The following is a 27,682-nucleotide window of genomic DNA, read 5'->3' on the forward strand; positions in this document are numbered from 1 at the left end:
GCACACCAAAGGTGGTGTTGGACAGTGGAAATCGCTACAGCACAAGCGGTTTGGTGGTTAATGGACCCTGCCTAACGCTATCCCTGCTTCTGACGAAGCGGCAGCAACCTCTCCCTAAGCTCAGATCAGCAGCAGTAACATGGCGGTCGGCGGGAACGCCCCTTTATAGCCCCTGTGACGCCGCAGACAGCAAGCCAATCACTGCAATGCCCTTCTCTAAGATGGTGGGGACCAGGACCTATGTCATCACGCTGCCCACACTCTGCGTTTACCTTCATTGGCTGAGAAATGGCGCTTTTCGCGTCATTGAAACGCGACTTTGGCGCGAAAGTCGCGTACCGCATGGCCGACCCCGCACAGGGGTCGGATCTGGTTTCATGAAACCCGACTTTGCCAAAAGTCGGCGACTTTTGAAAATGAACGACCCATTTCGCTCAACCCTAGCCACGATAGTTAAAAACAGGATTCCATTTAGTATCATTTTGAATGATGAATAACCAAAATGAAACGTAGGCACAATACTTGATATTTCTTTCTCATTCTGACAAATGACATGTTTAAAGGGAACCAATCATGGTAAAAAAAATCTATTAAAGTGCAGATATGGGGCTCATTTGCAGAATAATAACTTCTGAGAGTTCAGTTACCTGGAAGAAATTAACTCTATTCCTCAGCTTCCTGCTTTCAGTCATAGGGGCGCTGCCGGTATGGATTCAGTCACTGCTTAATACATAGCAAGCAGCATTTAGTGTTTTGTGAATGATTTAATGTTCATATTAGGAAACTCTGTAATTGTAAAAAATAGCTTTCACAAGTATTTTTGGGGGTCTCATTTATACACTGGATGCTCATGATATCCTTGTACAAAGTTAGATCTAAAACTATTTGGACAGTGAAACATGTTTTAGCTGTTTAACAAAACATATTAAATATACATTTATGTAATCAATGTGGGATTAAAGTGTACTCTCAGCTTTAATTTGAGAGTGTTCACATTCTAATTGAAGTAAGGGTATAGTAATTATAGCTCTTTAAAATGTAGCTGACTCTTTTTAAAGGGACAAGAGACAATTGGCAATCATCTTAAAAGCTCTTAACCCCTTCCCGACCTGGGACACAGCGTATGCGTCATGAAAGTCGGTGCCAATCCGACCTGTGACGCATATGCTGCGTCAGAGAATGATTGCTTCCCTGCAGGCTGGATGAAAGGGTTAACTGTAATTTCACCTGACCTGCAGGGACAGGGGGAGTGGTACTTTAGCCCAGGGGGGATGGCTTCGCCCCCTGTGGCTACGATCGCTCTGATTGGCTTTTGAAAGTGATGTTTCATTTTCATGTTCAATCAGAGCAATCGTAATGTTTCACCAATGAAAATTGGTGAAATATTACAATCCAGCCATGGCCGATGCTGCAATATCATCGGCGATGGCTGGAGACCATGATCTGCCTCCGCCACCGATCCACCGCCCCCATCCTGTGCTCCACTCCCCTCCGTCCTCCTGTCCGCTCCCCCGCAGTCCGATCTGACCCCCTGCTGTTCGATCCCACCCTCCGGTGTCCCTCCCGGTATCCGTCCGTCTTCTGCATGGGTGCTACCATCTTACAAAATGGTGGGTGCAAGCGCCCGCCGAATCTGCCATCAGGCAAATTCATTCCAGGTACATTTTGATCGCTGTGATACGTTCTATCACAGAGATCAAAATAAAAAATAATAAATAACCCCCCATTTATCACCCCCATAGGTAGGGACAATAATAAAATAAAGAAAATATATTTACTTTTATTTTTCCACTAGGGTTAGGGTTAGAACTGGGGTTAGAACTAGGGTTAGGGTTATAACTAGGGTTAGAACTAGAGTTTGGGTAAGAACTAGGGTTAGGGTTAGAACTAGGGATAGGGTTAGAACTAGGGTTAGAACTAGGGTTAGGGTTAGAACTAGGGCTAGGATTGCAATTAGGGTTAGGGTTAGAATTAGGGTTAGAATTAGGCTATGTTCACACGGTACGGATTTGGCTGCTGATCCGCAGCAGATTGGCCGCTGCGGATTGATAGCAGTTTTCCATCACATTTACAGTACCATGTAAACGTATGGAACACCAAATCCACTGTGCCCAAGGTGCAGAAAATACCGCGCGGAAATGCTGTGTTGTATTTTCTGCAGAATGTCAATTCTTTGTGCGGATTCCGCAGCATTTTAACCTGTTCCTCAATAGGAATCCACAGGTGAAATCCGCACAAAAAACACTGGAAATCCATGGTAAATCTGCAGGTAAAACGCAGTGCGTTTTATCAGCGGATTTTTCAAAAACTGTGTGGAAAAATCCTCCCACGAATCCGCAACGTGGGCAGATAGCCTTAGGATTAGGGTTGGAATTAGAGTTAGGGTTGAAATTAAGGTTAGGGTGGGAAATAGGGTTAAGAATAGGGGTGTGTTGGGGTTAGTGTTGGAGTTAGAATTGAGGGGTTTCCACTGTTTAGGCACGTCAGGGGTCTCCAAACCTGACATGGCACCACCATTGATTCCAGCCAATCTTGCGTTCAAAAAGTCAAATGGTGCTCCCTTCAGAGCTCTGATGTGCGCCCAAACAGTGGTTTATCCAAACATATGGGGCATAAGAGTACTCAGGAGCAATTGCACAGCAACTTTGGGGGTCTAATTTCTCCTTTTACTTTTGGGAAAATAACAAAATGGGGGCTAAAAACTTATTTTTGTGTGAAAAAAATGATTTTTTATTTTCACGGCTCTGCGTTTTAAATTTCAGTAAAGCACTTGGGGGTTCAAAGTGCTCACCACACATCTAGATAAATTCCTTTGGGGGTCTAGTTTCCAATATGGGGTAATTTGTGGGAGGTTTCTACTGTTTAGGCACATCAGGGGCTCTGCAAACGCAACATGACGCCTGCAGACCATTCCATCAAAGTCTGCATTTCAAAACGTCACTACTTCCCTTCCGAGCCCTGACGTGTGTCCAAACAGTGGTTTATCCCCACATATGGGGTATCACCATACTCAGGACACACTGGACAACAACTTTTGGGTCCAATTTATCCTTTTACCCTTGTGAAAAAAAAAATTGAGGGCTAAAAAATAATTTTTGAGGAAAGAAAAATGATTTTTTTATTTGCACGGCTCTGCGTTCTAAACTTCTATGAATAACTTGGTGGTTCAAAGTGATCACCACACATCTAGATAAGTTCCTTGGGGGGTCTAGTTTCCAAAATGGGGTCATTTGTGGGAGGTTTCTACTGTTTAGACACATCAGGGGCTCTGCAAATGTAACATGACACCAGCAGACCATCCAATCAAAGTCTGCATTCGAAAACATCACTACTTCCCTTCCAAGCCCTGTCGTGTGCCCAAACAGTGGTTTACCCCCACATATGGGGTATCAGCGTACTCAGGACAAACTGGACAACAACTTTTGGGGTCCAATTCCTCCTGTTACGCTTGTGAAAATAAAAAATTGTGGACTAAAAAATATTTTTTGAGGAAAGAAAAATGATTTTTTATTTGCACGGCTCTGCGTTCTAAACTTCTGTGAAGCACTTGGGGGTTAAAGGTGCTCATCGCACATCTAGATTAGTTCCTTGGGAGGTTTAGTTTCCAAAATGGGGTGGGTCACTTGTGGGGGAGCTCCAATGTTTAGGCACACAGGTGCACTCCAAACGCGACATGGTGTCCGGTAACGATTGGAGCTAATTTTTCATTCAAAAAGTCAAATGGCGCTCCTTTCCTTCCGAGCCCTGCCGTGCACCCAAACAGTGGTTTACCGCCTCATGTGAGGTATCGCTGTACTCAGAAGAAATTGCCCAATAAATTTTATGATCCATTTTATCTTGTTGTCCATGTGAAAATGAAAAAATTGAGGCTAAAATAAATTTTTTGTAAAAAAAGTACTTTATCATTTTTACGGATCAATTTGTGAAGCACCTAGGGGTTCAGAGTGCTCACTATGCATCTATATAAGTTCTGTGGGGGGTCTAGTTTCCAAAATGGGGTTACTTGTGGGGGTGCTCCAATATTTTGGCACACATGGTATCTCCAAATGCAACATGGTGTCCGCTAAAGATTGGAGCCAATTTTTCATTCAAAATGTCAAATGGCGCTCCTTCCATTCCGAGCCCTGTTGTGCACCAAAACAGTGGTTCCCCCCACATATGGGGTATCGGCGTACTCAGGACAAATTGTGCAATAACTTTCAGGGTCCAGTTTCTCCTTTTACCCTTGGGAAAATAAAAAAATTGTTGCTAAAATATTTTTGTGACTAAAAAGTGAAATGTTCATTTTTTCCTTCCATGTTGCTTCTGCTGCTGTGAAGCACCTGAAGGGTTAACAAACTTCTTGTATGTGGTTTTGAGTAGGGTTGAGCGACCTTTACTTTTATAGGATCGGGTCGGGTTTCACGAAACCCGACTTTCTCAAAAGTCGGGTCGAGTGAAATCGGCCGATCCTATAAAAAATTCGGGGTCGGCCGAAACCCGAAACCCAATGCATTGCAATGGGTTACTATGGTTCCCAGGGTCTGGAGAGGAAACTCTCCTTCAGGCCCTGGGATCCATATTTAAGTGTAAAAGAAAGAATTAAAATAAAAAATATTGCTATACTTACCCTCTGACGCGCCCTGGTACTAACCGGCAGTCTTCCTTCCTTAGAATCAGCGCTTGAAAGACCTTCGGTGACATCCCGGCTTGTGATTGGTCGCGCGACGGCCCATGTGACCGCTCACGCGACCAATCACAAGCCGCGACGTCACCGAAGGTCCTTCAAGCGCTGATTCTTAGGAAGGAAGGCTGCCGGAAAGAAGCCGGGCGCGTCCGAGGGTGAGTATATACCTAATAAGAATATACTCACCCTCGGACGCGCCCTGCTTCTTTCCGGCAGCCTTCCTTCCTAAGAATCAGCGTTTGAAGGACCTTCGGTGACGTCGCGGCTTGTGATTGGTCGCGTGAGCGGTCACATGGGCCGTCGCGCGACCAATCACAAGCCGCGACATCACCGAAGGTCTTTCAAGCGTTGATTCTAAGGAAGGAAGACTGCCGGTTAGTACCAGGGCGCGTCAGAGGGTGAGTATAGCAATATTTTTTATTTTAATTCTTTCTTTTACACTTAAATATGGATTCCGATACCGATTTCCGATATTGCAAACATATCGGGAATCGGTATCGGAATTCCGATACCAGATTCAGAAGATCGCCGACCTCATGGCCGACCCCACACAGGGGTCGGGTCGGGTTTCATGAAACCCGACCTTGCCAAAAGTCGGCGACTTCTGAAAATGGCCGACCCGTTTCGCTCAACCCTAGTTTTGAGCACCATGAGGGGTGCAGTTTTTACAATGGTGTCACTTTTGGGTATTTTCAGCCATATAGACCCCTCTAAGTAACTTCAAATGTGAGGTGGTTGCTAAAAAAATTTGTTTTGTAAATTTTGTTGTAAAAATGAGAAATCGCTGGTCACATTTTAACCCTTACATCTGCCTAGAAAAAAAAATTTGGTTCCAAAATTGTGCTGATGTAAAGTAGACATGTGGGTAATGTTATTTATTAACTATTTTGTGTTGCATAACTCTCTGGTTTAACAGAATAAAAATTCAAATTTTGAAAATTGCGAAATTTTCAAAAATTTTGCCAAATTTCTGATTTTTTCACAAATAAACGCAAAAATGATCGGCCTAAATTTACTAATAACATGAAGCCCAATATGTCATGAAAAATCAAACTCAGAGTCGCTAGGATCTGTTGAAGCATTCCTGAAAAAGGAACACTGGTCAGAATTGCAAAAAATGGCCAGGTCATTAAGGTCAAAATAGGCTGGGTCATGAAGGGGTTAAACTAAGTCATCATCAATTAAGCAGGTAAAATATTTGAAGCGGATTCCAGGTTTGGCCCTTGTATTTGGAAGTGGTTGATGTGTACCCACATCTTGTGGTTAAAGGAGTGCTCATTGGAAGAGACCATTAGGATGAAAAGAAAGAAGAAATCTAGAAATGTTAGGTGTGGCCATATCAACAGTTTGATACATTCTTCTTCTTAAAAAAAGCACACAGGTCTGAACATCCACGGAAGTCAACAATGGTGGGTGATTTCAGAATCCTTTCCATGGTAATGAAAAACCCCATTCACAACATCCAGCCAGGTGAAGAACACTCTCTAGGAAGTAGCTGTTTCAGTATCTAAGTCTACCATAAAGAAAAGACTTCATGAGAGGGTTCACCACAAGGTGTAAACCATTAATCAGTATTAAAAATAGAAATGCCAGATTACCTTTTGCAAAAAAAATCTAAAGATGCAAGCCCAATTCTTATAAGGCATTCTTTGAAAAGATGAAACTAAGATTAACCTGTACTAATACGATGAGAAGAAGAAAGTACGGAGGAAGCTTGGAACGGTTCATGATTCAAAGCACACATCCTTAGAATAAAACATGTTTTGTATAAAACATGGTGGAGGCAGTGTGATGGCATTCCCATGCATGGCTTTCAAAGACACTGGGTCACTAGGGTTTATTGATGATGTGACTGAAGACAGAAGCAGCCAGGTGAATTCTGAAGTGTACAAGGCTGTACTATCTGTACAGATTCAATCAAATGCAGCCAGGTTATTTGGATGGCAATTCACAGAACAGATGGACAATGACTCAAAAACATATTGTATATTATCCTCACATGTAAAGCGCCATGGAATAAATGGCGCTGTAATAATAAATAATAATAATAATATTGTGAAAGCAAGGTAGGAGTGTTTTAAGGAAAAGAAGTGGAATATTCTTCAAGAGCCAAGTCAATCTCAACCCGATCAAATATGCATTTCACATGCTTAAGATAAAACATAAGACAGAAAGACCCACAAATAAGCAACAAATGAAGTTAGAGAAAACCCAGCATTTGGTCACATCCATGACTTCCAGACTTCAGGTAGTCATTGTCTGCAACGGAATCGCTACAAAGAACAAAAACATTTTATTTATGATAAAGTTAATTTGTCCATTTACTTTTGGCCCAAAAAACCTCGTATAAAAATTGTAGCAATTACTAAACATTTCACAGGATATTTTTGTTCAACTCCTTTTAAAAAATAAAATAAAAATAGTGGCACGTGAAGCCCAAACCACAAAGTTTCGGTCAATGCCCAAATACTTCTTGACCTAACCGTACATACTCCATTCAGGGATATAATCTTTAATCCAATCTTAAATCTATGTTAGCCAACTGTGATGCAGATTAAATCCATACCTTTGTTTTTTCCATAATTTTCCTATTCCCAAGTCATCACTTTTCCAATTTTTTTTAATGTAAATGAGCTGTAAACCCTGCTCTTACAGCTCTCTGGTCTCTCTTCCTCATTACACGCCCACCTCTGACCGATCTTGACTGAGTGACCTACCTCCTCTCTTTTGGACATCTTATGCAAGTGCTTGGGCAAAAGCTCCGCATTTATGCCACCTGAACAGCACAATGCTTAGCAGCTTTTTGCACATTTAAATTTTTTTTTTTGCTAAATATGCCTGTGCGCTGCGACAACTAGGCACTTTTATCCATCATTTATTACACTGATGTCCGAGGCACAGTCACACAGGTTAAGTGTCAGTAAATCACTATCACCACTCACCATTATGCCTGCTCCCTGGGCATGCATTTCATTGCATTTGTGTCTTCAAGAATGCAACTGAAAACGTGGGCACTAAGAAAGGTGTAGAGGAGCGGTAAGCAGTTCCCTGCCCCAACATACAGCAGTATTATGAGGTCACCTTTTCACTGAAATGCCACAAAAGTGGCAAAAATGGCTGAAAATATAGATGTATTGAGGCAAAAGATTCCAGTAATTTTGATTGTTGATTTTAATGGTGAATAAAGGTACCGTCACACTAAGCGACGCTGCAGCGATACCGACAACGATCCGGATCGCTGCAGCGTCGCAGTTTGGTCGCTGGAGAGCTGTCACCCAGACAGCTCTCCAGCGACCAACGATGCCGGTAACCAGGGTAAACATCGGGTTACTAAGCGCAGGGCCGCGCTTAGTAACCCGATGTTTACCCTGGTTACCATCGTTAAAGTAAAAAAAACAACCACTACATACTTACCTATCACTGTCTGTCCCCGGCGCTCTGCTTCTCTGCTCTGGCTGTGAGCACCGGGCAGCCGGAAAGCAGAACGGTGACGTCACCACTCTGCTTTCCGGCCGCTGTGCTGACAGCCAGAGCAGAGAAGCAGAGCGCCGGGGACAGACAGCGGTAGGTAAGTACGTAGTGTTTTTTTTTACTTTAACGATGGTAACCAGGGTAAACATCGGGTTACTAAGCGCGGCCCCGCGCTTAGTAACCCGATGTTTACCCTGGTTACCAGCGAAGACATCGCTGAATCGGCGTCACACACGCCGATTCAGCGATGTCAGCGGGAGAGCCAGCGATGAAATAAAGTTCTGGCCTTTCTTCCCCGACCAGCGATATCACAGCAGGGGCCTGATCACTGCTGCCTGTCACACTGGACGATATCGCTAGCCAGGACGCTGCAACATCACGGATCGCTAGCGATATCGTCTAGTGTGATGGTACCTTAATACTGAACATAGTACCTTGGGCCTCACAGTTTCCCCCCATTTATAGTTCATCACCACTGGAGGGCAGGATGTGAGTTATGTGCCACAATGAACAACAACTGGATATTTCATAACATTTACATTATTCTCAATGGAGCTACCATATTTACAAGTGTCCTGCAGCAAAGAAAGCTTCACACACTGAATTATCATAGCAAAGCAGAGAAAAGTGAGGATGTGCAACTCAAGAGTTAAAAGCAGCAGTTACTGAATGCAGCTGTGGATGTGACTAAAGGATGAGGTGTGAAGTAACTGAAGATTTACTATAATAAATAAACAACACCGCTCGCTGCTATTTTCTATAGATGAAACAGTCTCAAAACACTTTTGTAGGAAATTGTGATCGAAAACTGATTACTGATTAGAGTATGTGCATTACATTTCAAAGAAATTCTTCAGCAGCTGCAGTGTGTGTTATACAATACCATGTTTTAGTAACTGCAGAATGTAAAAGTACAGCTGCTGCAGAACTGTTCCTTCTCCATAGCCATACTGGGCATATAGGCTCAGTATGGCTATGGAGAAGGAACAGTGTGAAATGAGGGCACAGTATGTAGATTGGGTAATGTGCCTGGGTCAGTGAGGACAGATAGACAGTGTGGAGGTTTAGAAAGCATGAGGGCAAACAGTAGAAAATGGACATTCCTGGTATTGGAAATGGTTCATAAAGACGGAGGTGTGGTAATTATACTTCATAAGGATAGACAGTGTAGGAATAATATCTCATAAGGGCGGTCAGGGTGGCAGTTATACCTCATTTAGCAGCAATGTACCATAAAAGATGCAGTATATGGTCATGATTCGTGCAGGGAGCATAGTAAGAGGGAGGATTTTTCAGAGGCAAAGCATGGGCAGATATTTTTATACATAGGACATTGTAATGATACTTATTTTCAAGTGCACTGTGTAAGAATGTGGTGCAGAAGGCCAGAGAATAGAAAAGTCAGCGGAGTTGAGTTGTGGATGTAAAATGTCATCATGGGGTCAGGAGTCAGACCAGAAAGGGGCAAAGAAATAAGAATAACTCTAATCCAAGAACATGTCACCATGTTAAGAATAAACTTGGAGTCATACGTTCATGCATTATAAGTGTATATGGAGGTGCCCTGACATGGCAATTAATCACTATCGCAAGTTTTGTTTGTGTTGTCATATACTGATGGTGGTTCTAGTGCTATATGCAAATAGTGATGATTGTTATTGTACTGTACTCATGTACTGATGGTGATTCTGGTAATGTATTCATGTATTGATGGTCTTTTTGGTGATGAATGCATGTACTGATGGTAGTTCTAGTGATTCTGGTGATTTAACCCCTTAATGACAGTGGGCATAATAGTACGCCCATGTCACACTCCCTCCCTTGGATGTGGGCTCTGGCGGTGAGCCCACATCTTTCTCGTCACATGTCAGCTGTTTTGAACAGCTGACATGCGCCCTAAACAGCAGCATGTGCAATCACGATCCACCCACGGGTATTAACCCATTAAATGCGCTGTCAAATGCTGACAGAGGGCATATAACATGCACTTCTGGCAATCGCACAGGAAATCCACCTATCTGTGACACCCGTCACGTGATCGCGTCTCACGATGGGTTGGCATGATAACCAGAGGTCTCCTGGAGACCTCTATGGTTGTCACTGCCAGATTACTATGAGCATCGCCAAGTGCTCAGTGCTCATACCAAGTGAGGTATTCTGCTACATACAGGTGATCTGATCATCGCCTGAATGTAGCAGAGCCGATTGGGTTATGGCAGCTTCTAGTCTCCCATGGAGACTATTGAAGCATGCCAAAAGTAAAAAAAAAAAAGTTTTAAAAATATATAAAAAATAGAAGTTCAAATCATCCCCCTTTCGCCCCATTCAAAATAAGAAAAAATTAAAAAAATTAAACAAACATAGTTCAAAATCGCCCAATCTATCAATTAAGAAAAGGATTAACCTAATCGTTAAACGGCATAGCGAGAAAAAACTCATAATGCCAGAATTATGTCTGTTTGGTCACCACAACATTGCATTAAAATGTAATAATGGGCAATCAACAGATCATACTGGCACTAAAATAGTGACATTAAAAAAGTCAGCTCGGTGCGCAAAAAATAAGCCCTCACCCAACCCGAGATAACAAAAACTGGAGACGCTACAGGTATCGGAAAATTTAGCACAATGCCAGAATGAATGCATTTGGATACTAAGCCATCGGCAAAGTTTTGATTTCTTCTCTGGTTTTCCATGATCAAAACTGACATGAATTAAGTCAATCGCAGTACTGAGAATCAAAACTATTTGTTCATCCGACACCCTTGAGAAAATCTAAGATTGTGGACAGGTGTAGTCTAGCTATTAAGTCCTATGTGAAAAAATTTAAAGGGGTATTCTTGCATTTGGAAGTTATCCCCTCTCCATCAGATAGGGGATAACTTCCCGATTTCTAGAGGTCCATCCACCCTATATGAATAGAGCTGTGATTAGTCATTAACACTCCATTCACGGAGGTGTCGAAGACCAGAAAAGCACAGTGTTCAGCCATCTCTGGTGGTCCCATTAAGAATGAATGGAGGGGCTTGCGCTGTGGATCTTCTGACCAGCTATCCTATTTTCAATAGTGTATGGAAGAGCAAAAGAGAGGTGAGTGAAATTTTTTTTTTAACCCCTTTTCAGCTGATTCAATTCATATTTAATTTAAGTAAATCGATTTTTTTTTTCCTCGTGAATTTATCGAATCGGCCATAATCAAATTTCAAGGAAATCACTCATCTCTTCTTGGAAGGTATGGGCCCATTTCCTATCATATTTGTTTATTGCTGCAGTATACCTAAAAAAAGTAAATCAACTTTTTAAACAATTTTGTCTAATATCTCTATTTTTGGGGGCTCCGTAAGAAGGAACAGTCGGATGGGAGTATGGCTGCAGGATCTGACTCCACCGGGTGTTTGTGTGAAACCTGTGATAATAGAGGAGGATAGTTGAGGATTGGCACTGTGAACTCTGACAAGTAGGAGACTATTAGACTATTTACATCAGAGTTATAGAAAATAACTACAGAAGTGCAAACTGTATGAAAAGTGGAGTCTCACATAATAAGAATAAAAAGCCAGAAATGACCTACAGAACCCGCCGCAGTGTATGGAGGGGAAGCACTATGTTAGATCAGCCATAGTGACATGGAAGGAAAAAAATGTTTCTCCATTTACAATGTAAAAGCTAAAATATTTCACTTAGCCCTGTACACAATAAATATATTATCCTTTGTGCGGTATTGACAGTATTTGCTCACAACTGACACAGGCTCGTGCGTCCTCTGTTGTACAGTAATAGCCATGTCCTAGTTCTTCAGCGAATCGTTGCTTCAACTGTTCTTAAAACATGTGGGAACAAAGTACCACAGAATAAAAGGAAAAGCAAAATATGGAACAGCTACATTGTCACAATTGTATAGCTTGCTCTGCCAAAAACACATAATTCACTGCATTACGACTTACGACTCTTATTTGTATTGTTTAGATTTCTGCCTGAAACAAGTACAAAATATCTTTTTCTCGATAAAACCTTTTTTTCCCAATAACGTATTTTCAGCTGCTGAACTGTGTTCTGTTGAAAAGGTGACTTAAGCCGGGAAACAAAAAATACTCAAAATGCCAATAGCTTTATGTATTAGGAGGGGAAACTTTCACTGTTCCCTCACTCCCTCTCTCTGCTCAATTAGTGTCTCCTTTGTCAGTGCTACAGTGACACCCACTGGTTAACGCTGACAGTCCTGAGCTTGTACTGTCTCCCCGCAGTCACTAGCTAGCATAAATCGTTACAATGCCGCTGTTCATGGACGTCTATCAACATATCTATCTAGGCATCTATCTGTCTAATATATATATCTCATCTATCTCATATCTATATATCATCTATCTAAATCTATTGTCTATCCATCTAGAAATAAAATGGAACAGCATCGTATTGATGAATTCAGGGTGCAGGGCCCTCCAAATAAATATCCATTTGTAGAAATAGTAAAAGAGAACAAATGATGAAAAAAGTGGACTTTATTAGCCCATATGTGCATGATAAAACAGCTGAGGATATATATATATATATGCGACTTATCCACTTATAAGTATATATAAACCTGCAAGCTCTACCTGTTTAGATAAATAGATAGATAGATAGATAGATAGATAGATAGATAGATAGATAGATGATAAATATGGGATATATAGATAGGTAGATAGATAGACAGAAAGATAGATAGATAGATAGATAGATAGATAGATAGATAGATAGATAGATAGATAGATAGATAGATAGATAGCAATTTAACATAGCTATTGAATCTATAAGTGACCTTTACCTATTTAGGTACACATACCCTTATTCAAAGTATATATAAAAAAATATATCTAAATATCTAAATCTATATACCATATATACTCGAGTATAAGCCGAGATTTTCAGTCCAAATTTTTGGGCTGAAAGTGCCCCTCTCGGCTTATACTTGAGTCACGGTGGGCGGCAGGGTCGGCGGGTGAGGGGGAGAGGTCGCTGAGGCATACTTACCTGCTCCCGGGGCTCCTGTCGCTGTCCCTGCAGTCCCACGGTCTCCGGGTGCCGCAGCTCTTCCCCTGTTCAGCGGTCACGTGCGACCGCTCATTAGAGAAATGAATATGGACTCCACTCCCATAGGGGTGGAGCCGCATATTCATTTCTCTAATGAGCGGTAACGGTGACCGCTGATAGAGGAAGAGGCTGCGGCACCCAAAGACCAGCTGTCCGGGAGAAGGAGCGGGACGCCGGGAGCAGGTAAGTATTACATATTCACCTGTCCGCGTTCCACACGCCAGGCGCCGCTCTGTCTTCCCGGCGTCTCTCCACACTGACTGCGCAGGTCAGAGAGCGCGATGACGTATAGTGTGCGCGTCGCCCTCTGCCTGATCAGTCAGTGCAGAGAGACGCCGGGACGGGACGCTGAGGAGCTGCAAGCAAGAGAGGTGAGTATGGCATTTTTTTTTTATTATTGCAGCAGCAGCAGCAATGGCACAGCTTTCTATGGTACATCTATGGGGAAATATGAACGGTGCAGAGCACTATATGGCACAGCTTTCTATGGTACATCAATAATGAACAGTGCAGAGCACTATATGGCACAGCTATGGGGCAATAATGAACGGTGCAGAGCACTATATGGCACATCTATGGGGCAATAATGAATGGTGCAGAGCACCATATGGCACAGCTTTCTATGGTACATCTATGGGGCAACAATGAACGGTGCAGAGCACTATATGGCACAGCTATGGGGCCATAATGAACGGTATGGAGCATCTAGTTTTATTTTTGAAATTCACCGGTAGCTGCTGCATTTTCTACCCTAGGCTTATACTCGAGTCAATAAGTTTTCCCAGTTTTTTGTGGTAAAATTAGGGGGGTCGGCTTATACTCGGGTCGACTTATACTCGCTCTGCATTCCGGAAGATTTTTATTTGACAATATTTAAAAGCCAAAAAATACAAATAACACATACAAAAAGGGGATGAAAACACGGCAAAGTGAGCCCCAGGCAGTCCATACAGTATGATATTATACAAAAAAAACAAAGTATAGCAATAATAAACTGAAGTGTAAATTTACATGCAACAGGGGGCTCTGGAATACAGAGAAGAGAAACTGACCAAAAATGTGCCTACTAGAGGCTACCAAAATATAGAGCAATTCACTAACACCTAAAATAAATAGCCAGATAATGCTAAAAAGCTATGTTAACACATAAAGTAACAAACCAATGTGAGTGGTATAAAAACCTACTGAGAATTGCGGATATGTAGCCATATGATGGTATATAGGCAAATGGTATATAGAGTGGTATAAGGCTATAAGGCAACGCCAAAGAGGAAGGTAATAGTGCACAATGCTACTGTGGTGAATGCCCCATTGCGCCTATGTAAAAGCCATATAGATAGGTCAATAATAATACACTAGCGTACCGCTCATACCTGCTGGAGGACGGATCTGCCAGGGACAAGAAAACCCCGACGCGCGTTTCGCAGCGTAGCTTCTTCCAGGGGGTCGTGGTAAAACAGGGGACGAGGTGTGGATTTTATGGGCGCCGTGGTAGTAATGGCACTGGCGTCCATCCGGCACAGAACAGGAAGCCGTGGAGCCGGCGCCCCACGTCATCAGGTCCCTCCCTGCTCTGACGCGTCAGAGAGGTGGGGATCAAGATGGCGCTGAAGGGACGCGTTGTCACGACAACCCACAATGGCCGATGCACGCAAGCGCACCACATGGCGCCCAGAAAGCACAGATACCAAACTATACTACGGTCTAGGATCTAAGAAGAATAGAAAAGCACTTTACCGCCTTATTCCACTAAAAAAAAAATTTTCTAAATTTTTTTTTTTTTTTTATATTTTTTTCTATATTTTCTATATATATTTTTATATGAATAAAATAATCTTCTTATAGATATTTCACTTTTGTATGTACATGTTTGGTATATACCTCATGTATGCATGTAACTTTGTGTATATATATACATATGCACTATGTCTGTGTGTGTTTTAGCACACTATGTATGTTTAGTGGTATTCTGATTACACTAATATGATATTTATTAGGCGCACCATATACATGATTTTATAGCACATCCCTCACATAGTGCGCTACTTATCTATATATATTTTTATACCCCCATTTTTTCCACTGATACACCTGATCATATGTGCATTTTCTTATGTGCATATATATATTTCTTATGCATATGTAGCAATATGCTTTCACCTGGTACTTATGCGGCTCTATTTCTTTATATATTCTACTCTTTGATTTTCACCTAGTCCATGTATACTTCATTTCTGTAGTCCTATGGGTTTCCCTAGACCGGATATCTTTGTTCCACTCTTATCTCCACTATACCCAGCTCCTGGACCTCCGACCTTTTTCTTTTACTTTAGTCCTCCCACTCCTCAGTTTCCCATACCGTAGTATAGTTTGGTATCTGTGCTTTCTGGGCGCCGTGTGGTGCGCTTGCGTGCATCGGCCATTGCGGGTTGTCGTGACAACGCGTCCCTTCAGCGCCGTCTTGATCCCCACCACTCTGACGCGTCAGAGCAGGGAGGGACCTGATGACGTGGGGCGCCGGCTCCACGGCTTCCTGTTCTGTGCCGGATGGACACCAGCACCATTACTACCACGGCGCCCATAAAATCCACACCTCGTCCCCTGTTTTACCACGACCCCCTGGAAGAAGCTACGCTGCGAAACGCGCGTCGGGGTTTTCTTGTCCCTGGCAGATCCGTCCTCCAGCAGGTATGAGCGGTACGCTAATGTATTATTATTGACCTATCTATATGGCTTTTACATAGGCGCAATGGGGCATTCACCACAGTAGCATTGTGCACTATTACCTTCCTCTTTGGCGTTGCCTTATAGCCTTATACCACTCTATATACCATTTGCCTATATACCATCATATGGCTACATATCCGCAATTCTCAGTAGGTTTTTATACCACTCACATTGGTTTGTTACCTTATGTGTTAACATAGCTTTTTAGCATTATCTGGCTATTTATTTTAGGTGTTAGTGAATTGCTCTATATTTTGGTAGCCTCTAGTTGGCACATTTTTGGTCAATTTCTCTTCTCTGTATTCCAGAGCCTGCTGTTGCATGTAAATTTAGACTTCAGTTTATTATTGCTATACTTTGTTTTTTTGTATAATATCATACTGTATGGACTGCCTGGGGCTCACTTTGCCGTGTTTTCATCCCCTTTTTGTATGTGTTATTTGTATTTTTTGGCTTTTAAATATTGTCAAATAAAAATCTTCTATATTTTAAGTTTGGTATGTTACTTCCCACTTTATTGGATTATATGTTATTTTGGAGGTACGCCTTATACAGTAATTGGTCTATAAATTTGGGTATAATGTGCCTACACAGGGCAGAGAAGCACAGCGCCGAGGGACAGACAGCGGAAGGTAAGTATGTAGTTTTTGTTTTTTACTTTTACGCTGGTAACCAGGGTAAACATCGGGTTACTAAGCGCGGCCCTGCGCTTAGTAACCGATGTTTACCCTGGTTACCAGCGAAGACATCGCTGAATCGGCGTCACACACGCCAATTCAGCGATGTCAGCAGGAGTCCAGCGACGAAATAAAGTGCTGGACTTTCTGCAGCGACCAACGACATCACAGCAGGATTCTGATCGCTGCTGTGTGTCAAACTGAACGATATCGCTAGCCAGGACGCTGCAACGTCACGGATCGCTAGCGATATCGTTTAGTGTGACGGTACCTTTAGGCTGCCATGATGGGACACATAACAACTAATCTCACTAGAGGTAAACTGTGATGTGGAAGGTAAGGCTGCCATGATGGGACATATAACTAATCTCGCTGGTGGTAGACTGTGATAAGGAAGGTAAAGTGGCCATGTTAGGACAGATAACAACTAATCTCACTGGTGGTGAACTGTGATACATAAGATAAGGAGGCCATGATTGGACAGATGACAACTAATCTCACTGGAGGTGAACTGTGATATATAAGATAAGGAGGCCATGATGGGACAGATAACAACTCTCACTGGAGGTAGTCTATTATAAGTTAGGTAAAGTGGCCATGTTAGGACAGATGACAAGTAACCTCACTGGAGGTGAACAGTGATACAGTATACAAGATAAGGCGGCCATGATGGGACAGATGTCAACTAATCTCACTGGAGATGAACTGTGATACAAAAGATAAGGCAGCCATGATGGGACAGATGACAAATAATCTCACTGGAGGTGAACTGTGATACATAAGAGAAGGCAGCCATGATTGGACAGATGACAACTAATCTCACTGGAGGTGAACTGTGATATATAAGATAAGGAGGCCATGACGGGGCAGATAACTACTCTCACTGGAGGTAGACTATGATAAGGAAGGTAAAGTGGCCATGTTAGGACAAATGACAAGTAACCTCACTGGAGGTGAACAGTGATATACAAGATAAGGCGGCCATGATGGGACAGATGTCAACTAATCTCACTGGAAGTAAAATGTGATAAGGAAGGTAAGGCTTCCAAGATGGGACACATAACTAATCTCACTGGAGGTAAACTGTGATAAGGAAGGTAAAGTGGCTATGATGGGACAGATGATAACTAATCTCACTGGAAGTGAACTGTGATACATAAGATAAGGCAGCCATGATGGGACAAATGTCTACCTCCAGTGAGATTAGTTTGTGATAAGGAAGGTAAAGTGGCCATGTTAGGACAGATAACTGTGATATGGAAGTTATGGTGGCCATGGTGGGACAGATAACTAATCTCACTGGAGGTAAACTGTAATATGTTAGATAAGGCAGCCATCAAGGGACCGATGAAAGCTAATTTCACTGGAGATTAATTCTGATATATAAGATAAGGAAGCCATGATGGGGCAGATAAGAGCAAAATCACTAGAGTCGAACTCTGATATGTAAGAGAAGGCAGTCATGATCAGGCAGATATGAACTAATCTCTCTGGAGGTGAACTGTAATAAGTAAGATACAGTAAAGTAGCCATAAAGCGGCAGATAAGAACTAATATCACTGGAGGCGATCAGTAATATGCGAGATATGGGAATGATGGGTCAGATAGGAACTAATATCATTGAAGGTGAATAGTCATATGTGAGATAAGGCAATAATAATAGGATTTTTTTTAAAGCAGCTGTACCAGTTTTAACAAGCTAATTGCAGTAGAAAGCATTTACAGCACACATGTTGATATGAAAGTCTTTGCTACCAGTTTACTTGCCATGACAATTGACATGTTATAGATTTCTTATTTATAATCAATTCCTTTTCGCATTACAAGCCCTTTTAACCCTTTCAGTAGAATGGAAAGTCAGAAGTTTAAAGCCACTAAAAAGAGACTTATTTTAAGTCTATTTTGGTTTGTTTTCTGCCTGGACAGTTAATGGATTTGCTGCAATTTTTATTCAGATTTCATACACAAACTGCGCTATGTTTTACATACACATGTGCTTAAAACAAGAGATTAAAAAGAAACAAAACCCAGGCCATCAGCACTTATTTTACTTGTACATGAAATTTGTAACCTTCAACTATTAACGGCATAGGACATAGAGGAGCATGCTACTTTACTGCACCTTAGGGTTATGGGATGTTCCTCTTATAGTCAGGTGACATTTTTGGCTAAAAGCTCGCAGATTAGATCACCATGCAGTATGGCATTTATTAGCCATTTTCTAAACAACTCATTTAGCCTCATAAACACACATTATCCAAACCCTGACATCAGAATGCTTTATTATATCTGGGAATAAGGTAATTAAGAGCAAAAGGAGGTCCTCAGGCTCCGAGAAGAAATTACATCTGACGCAAGAGCAAATGTTCTGCAAAATAAATTCTTTCAATGTACAGTTTACAGTATAGATAATTAAAGAGACAAAACAATGAGTCACAGGCCTGGACAATTAGCAAGGTAAGCTTGTAATCTACAAATAACCCATAGCGTGGCTCTGAAGAAGGGAGAGTGGATGTGATGCATGGTATGCCAGCTGGCCAGCAGCTCCCTATTGTTTCTAGTATAAATATAGCAATGCTCCAAGATGCTTAAAATATCTGTCTACCTGTGTAGTTCAATGCTAGAGGAGAAAACAGAAGGTATGAACCGATGCACCACCAGCACATGATAACCGACATCTGCTGGCACTAGGAGCGTGGGCTCCTACACAGCACACAGGGCGATAATAATATTCTTCTCATCAGGTTAGTACTTGCACATTAATCACTAAGGATTAATAGGTTATGACACTCAGCACTTCTGTCTCTGTCAATTACTTTATTACAAACTGACATTCGAATTAGCAAGAAGTAATGAGCATCAAAGTGTCATAATGCAGTTCTTTCTAGATGTTTTTGAACCTTATAACCTACAAGTATGATATCGAACACCCTGCAAACACATTATCCCCAATCGGTCGGGTCATTATATATAATTGCCAAATGCCATATATTAGCCATATTTGCTATGCAGAACATGCAACAAATAGTTAAATAACAAAGTATGGGGTATGATGGTGACCTGTCCTTTATAAAATGTTGTTATAATATTAGCTGTGACAATGATATGACCGAATCCTTAGGGTTAATCCTGGATGTGAGGCTGAAGATTATTATATCCCAATTTAAAAAAAAAAATAAAAATGTGCTTTTAGTGATGTGTGCGACATACTTCTGGAGTATGACAGTGCCCTATGTCCTTCCCAAGCACACACTCGTAACTCCGTCCTAAAAGTGGGCAATACTAGTGAGCAACAGTTGTATGGCGGTATCTAAATAAGCTCGGTAGTATAGAGTGTATAGAAAAAAAAGTTATTGGACATCTATTATGAACTGCTGCACACTGTAATTTACTAGCGTCTACAGTAACTATCTAATTATTTCTGCTCCACACTGTTAAGCCCATGGTTCCCATGATTTACTTTAACTACAGTGAGCTGTGGACACACAAAGGGTCAAGAATTCCGGAAAAGCTCCTATGTAAGGATAAATCAGGAGATGAAATGTCAGATGTATCCAGATAAAGTTTGTAGTCTATTAATACAAGTTTATCTTATGTGACTCGCATGTACAGTCAGTAAACCCCATTGTTACTTCTACGCTCTGATAAAGCTTAATGTATTCCCTATCGATCTCGCCAATGCTGGGAAACACGTTATTTGACCTGATCCAGGTGTTTTACTAGCAAGCATCTTCTGCAGAGACTCCAAATATGAGATGACACTGATAATAAATAGCCAATCTGATGAAACACAGCACCTTGGGTATTGTTGATGCTAATCTAGCACATTCGGCTTAAAAACATAGAACGTAAATGGACTTGACCTTTCTAATATGCCAGGACGGGTAATTTGTATTCCTAACAAGTTTGCTAGCAAAGCATTTTTTTTTTGTTGCAATCTCCTGTTACAGTCATTACCTGAATGTTCCATAGAGTATTCAGCACATGTGCTCTTGCCTGTGCTATAGGCTGGTTAGACATATAGGAAGACAAGGAGACCCACCGTCACCCACACATTGAGCAGTGCCAACATCAACATAATAATTCCACTGAGAAGCCGGTATCCTGACATTGCCTGGTGAATTCCTGCTCAACATCACCCTCACTGACCTTAGCCTCAGCTTGAATTGCCAGGAACACAATGACAAAGTGCCATAATGCACACACTGCAAGTCAGAACACTTAGGAGACCAGGAGTCATCAAGCATTTAACCTCACCTATGTTAGACAAGCTGAGCACTTTACCAAGAACATTTCTAGCCATTCATCAGTATGGACAAGTCTGCAAATCACAGTAGAGCAGCCCCAGGTAGAAGATCTGCACTCAGCACATAGACACAATGCAGGATGAATATTTACCTGCTCCCAATTCCGGATGCCTAGAAGTCCTAGCTTAAATTGGCTGCTGAGAAGCATCTCCTGATATCTTCCTATTCCCGTCTAGCCCTCCTTCCCTTCTGTGCCTTCTCATTTGAAGCATGCTTCTTTTTCTTCTTTTTTTTTTTTGCAGACTTGCCTTTTTCTATGCTTACTGGCAGCAGGTCTTTTTTATCTCTTTTCAAAGCAACCTCTGATTAGAATGGAAGTAACTTCTAAATGTCATTGATGCTGCATGCAAATGATCCATCTATCTGACACTGAGCAGGAGCCTGGGATACAATTCCCTAGAATGAAATGCTTACAGACAATCCAATGAACAAAAGAGGGTCCAAAATAGCAGAAACATCTTACCTCCTCCTTCTTTTAGTGGAACCAAATGAAGAATTGTGTAAATCCTGATGCCTTATGTTAAGCTGCTGCTACCTGCTCCTGGAGGAGACATGTGCCTGCTCTGTCATCAGGAGAACTTAGTGGAGCTCTGCTTTGGGCTGTCTGAGCAGTAGTAGCAGCAGCTCAGTGATGAGGGTCTCTAGGGCTCTGAACTGCTGAGAGAACATGCTCTGTGGCCTCTGACCAGTTCACTTCTTCATCTGAGGATATGGAAAGGCTCTGACTCCTCTCTCTCTTTTTTCCCTTTCTTCTCTCTTTTTGTTCTTCTTGGATACAGCAGTTGCTACTAAAAAAGCCTCTAAAGCAGGAACATCCTCTCTTGACAGGAGGTGCAGATGGAGTCCTCAATATAAAACCAGAGATTGTCTATGAAATGGAGGCGTGCTACTAACCAGATTATATCCTAGCGAGTATTTGCATTTAAACGAGCTTCACGAGAGAGTTTTCGGATTTTTTTTTTCCTTTTTTTTAGCTTGTCATTAGGAACTAGGATCAATTGAGCTCCCGACGAAACAAGGCAAAGTCATAGAAGCCAATCCCAAGTTTAGAGTTTTCTTGCTTTATAGTTTTGCCCTTTCAATCACTAAAGCCTGCCCTAGTTATACACTTCTTTGCTTCAGTATTCTCTCCACCTGCTGTGTTATCTGGTGTAAAATCCCAGTGTATGATTTAGGCTCAGTGGGAAACTCATCTTCCAGAGAGGGGGCTGTGGCTGAGCACTTTGGAACAATGGTCAGGTCAGATATGTAGTGTTGCTGGAATCACTCTGCCTGTAGCTCCAGTTTCCTATTGTCTCGCTATCGCTATTGTCAGCACCATGTGAATTCAGCAGAGTAGCACTGCCGACTGTTTCACACCTGAAGTCTCTTATATAGAATCCTGACTTGATAATATATATATATATATATATATATATATATATATATATATATATATAATATTTTTTATACATCTACAGCAACGTGTTCAGGGAAAGGTTAATCTCTCACCATGTACCAGTTTGTTACTTGTCTTTAACTTACATTATGTATTTATGTACTATGTCATATATTTTGTTAAGTGCTGTTTGTATCTTTTTACTAAGGGCAACAATTTGGAGATAAAAGGTCTGTTGAAAATAATAATAATAATAATAATTTGCTTCTTTCTATATTTTGCTTTAAAAAAGTAATACAAACATGACTTAAAATAATAAACGCACTACTCAATTTTTGTTCATCAGCAACATATAACAATTTTACTAAATATTTATTTTATTTTTATTTATCTAATATATAAAGCTGAATGTGTGTGTGTGTGTGTGTATGTATGTATGTATGTATGTCCGGGATTGGCATCTGCACCGTCGCAGCTACAGCCACATAATTTTGCACAGTCACACGTCTGGACCCCGAAAGCGTCATAGGCTATGTTGTGAGGCGAAATTTTAACCCCGCGCATTCCAATTCACCAAACAATTTTGCCCCTATTTACATAATGGGGAAAAAAGTGAAAGGAAAAGTGTTGGAGGCGTTGCAGCTACAGCCACAAAATTTTGCACAGTCACACGTCTGGACCCTGAGAGCGTCATAGGCTATGTTGTGAGGTGAAATTTTAACCCCGTGCTTTCCAATTCCCCAAACAATTTTTACCCCTATCTACATAATGGGGAAAAAGTGAAAGGAAAAATGTTGGAGGCGTCGCAGCTACAGCCACAAAATTTTGCACAGTCACACGTCTGGACCCCGAGAGCATCATAGGCTATGTTGTAAGGTGAAATTTTAACCCCGCGCTTTCCAATTCACCAAACAATTTTGCCCTTATCTACATAATGGGAAAAAATGAAAGGAAAAGTGTAGGAGGCAAATTGACAGCTGCCAGATGTGAACAAGGGGGACTTAAAGAATGAGAGCGATGGCGCCAAAGAGTATATACCGTACAGTTGCTAAGGTGGGGCCCCGACATGGGATACTCACCACACACGGGGATATGAACACACACACAAAATGCGCCACACACTACCACGTGCTTGAACACATATTACCCTCAGCACACATTTCACCACAAATACACCAACCTCGCCACATAAAAGTCAAAACATAAAAGTCGCCGCTCAAAACTCGCCACGCGCAGAACTCGCCACATGCAAAAACTAGGCTCTTGCAAAACTCACCACAAGTGCAAAACTCACCTCATGGAAAACTCACCACACGCAAAACTTACACACGTGGAAAAATTGCCACATGCACAAAAGTTGCAACACATGCAAAAGTTGCCTCACACAAAACTTGCACATACTCAAAAGGCACCACACATAAAAAACGCCACGCACAAAACTCGCCATGCGCAAAACTTGCTGCACACAACTTGCTACACTAACCTGTCACATGCAACTCGACACACAAAAAGTTGCTACACGCATGTTGCTACACAAAACTCATCTCACAAAAGTCGCTGCATGCATGTCGCTACACGCAACTCAACACACACAACTTGACAAACGAAACTCGCCCTAAAACACACACAAGTCTGGTATTATCCTTCAAAAATAAAAATCTGATTAATAAGCAGACAAACTACAACAAATGTACCATATAGGAAATACGGCAGCTGTCAGTCACATGACCTGTCTATTATGTGTATGTGTGAGCTAATATATACTGCCAGGGGGAGGGCTTCCTGTTGGCTGGGGATTTATCAGGCTGCCAATTTAGCTTACAAATACTGAGGTAAAAATACTGAGCAAATAACGTGTGAACGAGGTCTAATACAGGAGGAGATGACACACAGGTATATACTATATACAGGGGAGATGATACACAGATATATACTATATACGGGAGAGATGACACACAGGTATATACTATATAGAGGAGGAGATGACATACAGGTACATATATATACAGGAGGAGATGACATACAGGTATATACTATATACAGGAGGAGATGACACACAGGTATGTACTATATACAGGAGCAGATGACCTACAGGTATATACTATATACAGGAGGAGATGACATACAGGTATATGCTATATATAGAAGATGACATGCAGGTATATACTATATACAGGAGGAGATGACACACAGATATCTATAATATAACGCTGGGAGCGTCACTCTGTCCGAAGCCTCTATAGGCTGCGCAAGCGCAAGCGCGGGCGCAGTCTGGGCCTCACAGAGCGACGCTCCCGGGAGATCGCGGTGTGCGTTCACACTGAACACACACCGCGATCTCCACCGCAGAAGCAGGGACCGCCAGGAGGGTGAGTATCGGCCTATATTCACCTGTCCCCGTTCCATCGCTGAGCGGCACCATCTTCCCGGTCTTCGGTCTGTGGCCTTCAGTTCAGAGGGCACGATGACGCGCTTAATGCGCGCCGGCGCCGCCCTCTGACTGAATAGTCACGGCCAGGAGACCGGGAAGATGGCGGCGCTCAGCGATGGAACGCCGGACAGGTGAGTATAGTAAGTGCTGGGGGGGCCTGAGCTGGCGGCGATACCGGCACCTGACCCCCACAGCGCGCCGGTGTCCCCGCCTGCTCAGGCCCCCCAGCACTCGGCGCCGAGCGGGTTAGAGGCAGGATGGGGACGCAGGATGGAGCAGCACATAAGGATGGGGACGCAGGATGGAGCAGCACATAAGGATGGGGACGCAGGATGGAGCAGCACATAAGGATGGGGACGCAGGATGGAGCAGCACATAAGGATGGGGACGCAGGATGGAGCAGCACATAAGGAAGGGGACGCAGGATGCAGCAGCACATAAGGATGGGGACGCAGGATGGGAGCAGCACATAAGGATGGGGACGCAGGATGGAGCAGCACATAAGGATGGGGACGCAGGATGGAGCAGCACATAAGGATGGGGACGCAGGATGGAGCAGCACATAAGGAAGGGGACGCAGGATGCAGCAGCACATAAGGATAGGGACGCAGGATGGGAGCAGCACATAAGGATGGGGACGCAGGATGGAGCAGCACATAAGGATGGGGACGCAGGATGGAGCAGCACATAAGGATGGGGACGCAGGATGGGAGCAGCACATAAGGATGGGGACGCAGGATGGAGCAGCACATAAGGATGGGGACGCAGGATGGAGCAGCACATAAGGATGGGGACGCAGGATGGGAGCAGCACATAAGGATGGGGACGCAGGATGGGAGCAGCACATAAGGATGGGGACGCAGGATGGAGCAGCACATAAGGATGGGGACGCAGGATGGAGCAGCACATAAGGATGGGGACGCAGGATGGAGCAGCACATAAGGATGGGGACGCAGGATGGGAGCAGCACATAAGGATGGGGACGCAGGATGGAGCAGCACATAAGGATGGGGACGCAGGATGGAGCAGCACATAAGGATGGGGATGCAGGATGGGAGCAGCACATAAGGATGGGGATGCAGGATGGAGCAGCACATAAGGATGGGGACGCAGGATGGAGCAGCACATAAGGATGGGGACGCAGGATGGAGCAGCACATAAGGATGGGGACGCAGGATGGAGCAGCACATAAGGATGGGGATGCAGGATGGGAGCAGCACATAAGGATGGGGACGCAGGATGGAGCAGCACATAAGGATGGGGACGCAGGATGGAGCAGCACATAAGGATGGGGACGCAGGATGGAGCAGCACATAAGGATGGGGATGCAGGATGGAGCAGCACATAAGGATGGGGACGCAGGATGGAGCAGCACATAAGGATGGGGACGCAGGATGGAGCAGCACATAAGGATGGGGACGCAGGATGGAGCAGCACATAAGGATGGGGATGCAGGATGGGAGCAGCACATAAGGATGGGGATGCAGGATGGAGCAGCACATAAGGATGGGGACGCAGGATGGAGCAGCACATAAGGATGGGGACGCAGGATGGAGCAGCACATAAGGATGGGGACGCAGGATGGAGCAGCACATAAGGATGGGGATGCAGGATGGGAGCAGCACATAAGGATGGGGATGCAGGATGGAGCAGCACATAAGGATGGGTACGCAGGATGGAGCAGCACATAAGGATGGGGACGCAGGATGCAGCAGCACATAAGGATGGGGACGCAGGATGGAGCAGCACATAAGGATGGGGACGCAGGATGGAGCAGCACATAAGGATGGGGACGCAGGATGGGAGCAGCACATAAGGATGGGGACGCAGGATGGAGCAGCACATAAGGATGGGGACGCAGGATGGAGCAGCCCATAAGGATGGGGACGCAGGATGGAGCAGCACATAAGGATGGGGACGCAGGATGGAGCAGCACATAAGGATGGGGACGCAGGATGCAGCAGCACATAAGGATGGGGACGCAAGATGCAGCAGCACATAAGGATGGGGATGCAGGATGCAGCAGCACATAAGGATGGGGACGCAGGATGGAGCAGCACATAAGGATGGGGACGCAGGATGGAGCAGCACATAACAGGATGGGGACGCAGGATGGAGCAGCACATAAGGATGGGGACGCAGGATGGAGCAGCACATAAGGATGGGGATGCAGGATGGGAGCAGCACATAAGGATGGGGATGCAGGATGGAGCAGCACATAAGGATGGGTACGCAGGATGCAGCAGCACATAAGGATGGGGACGCAGGATGGAGCAGCACATAAGGATGGGGACGCAGGATGGAGCAGCACATAAGGATGGGGACGCAGGATGGGAGCAGCACATAAGGATGGGGACGCAGGATGGAGCAGCACATAAGGATGGGGACGCAGGATGGAGCAGCCCATAAGGATGGGGACGCAGGATGGAGCAGCACATAAGGATGGGGACGCAGGATGGAGCAGCACATAAGGATGGGGACGCAGGATGGAGCAGCACATAAGGATGGGGACGCAGGATGGAGCAGCACATAAGGATGGGGACGCAGGATGGAGCAGCACATAAGGATGGGGACGCAGGATGGAGCAGCACATAAGGATGGGGACGCAGGATGCAGCAGCACATAAGGATGGGGACGCAGGATGCAGCAGCACATAAGGATGGGGACGCAGGATGGAGCAGCACATAAGGATGGGGACGCAGGATGGAGCAGCACATAACAGGATGGGGACGCAGGATGCAGCATGAACATAAGGATGGGGACGCAGGATGGGAGCAGCACATAAGGATGGGGACGCAGGATGGGAGCAGCACATAAGGATGGGGACGCAGGATGCAGCACATAAGGATGGGGACGCAGGATGCAGCAGCACATAAGGATGGGGACGCAGGATGCAGCAGCACATAAGGATGGGGACGCAGGATGGAGCAGCACATAAGGATGGGGACGCAGGAT

General features: G+C 43.6%; 1 protein-coding gene across 2 annotated transcripts in view; it reads right to left on the reverse strand.

Annotated features, from left to right (window-relative positions):
- LOC138642675 (cadherin-7) overlaps window positions 1-21,777 on the reverse strand; it is a 596,493-nt gene extending 574,716 nt beyond the window's left edge. The window contains exon 1 of one of the 2 annotated variants that reach the window (XM_069730993.1): window positions 21,382-21,777. The gene's annotated coding sequence lies outside the window, so the exon portion shown is untranslated. Of the gene's footprint in view, window positions 1-21,009; window positions 21,113-21,381 lie in introns of those variants that run through there. The other variant, XM_069730992.1, reaches the window with a different exon arrangement.
- Window positions 21,778-27,682: the final 5,905 nt, after the last annotated feature.

This window comes from Ranitomeya imitator, chromosome 6 (assembly GCF_032444005.1).
Source record: "Ranitomeya imitator isolate aRanImi1 chromosome 6, aRanImi1.pri, whole genome shotgun sequence".
In the NCBI taxonomy this organism is placed as follows: domain Eukaryota; kingdom Metazoa; phylum Chordata; class Amphibia; order Anura; family Dendrobatidae; genus Ranitomeya; species Ranitomeya imitator.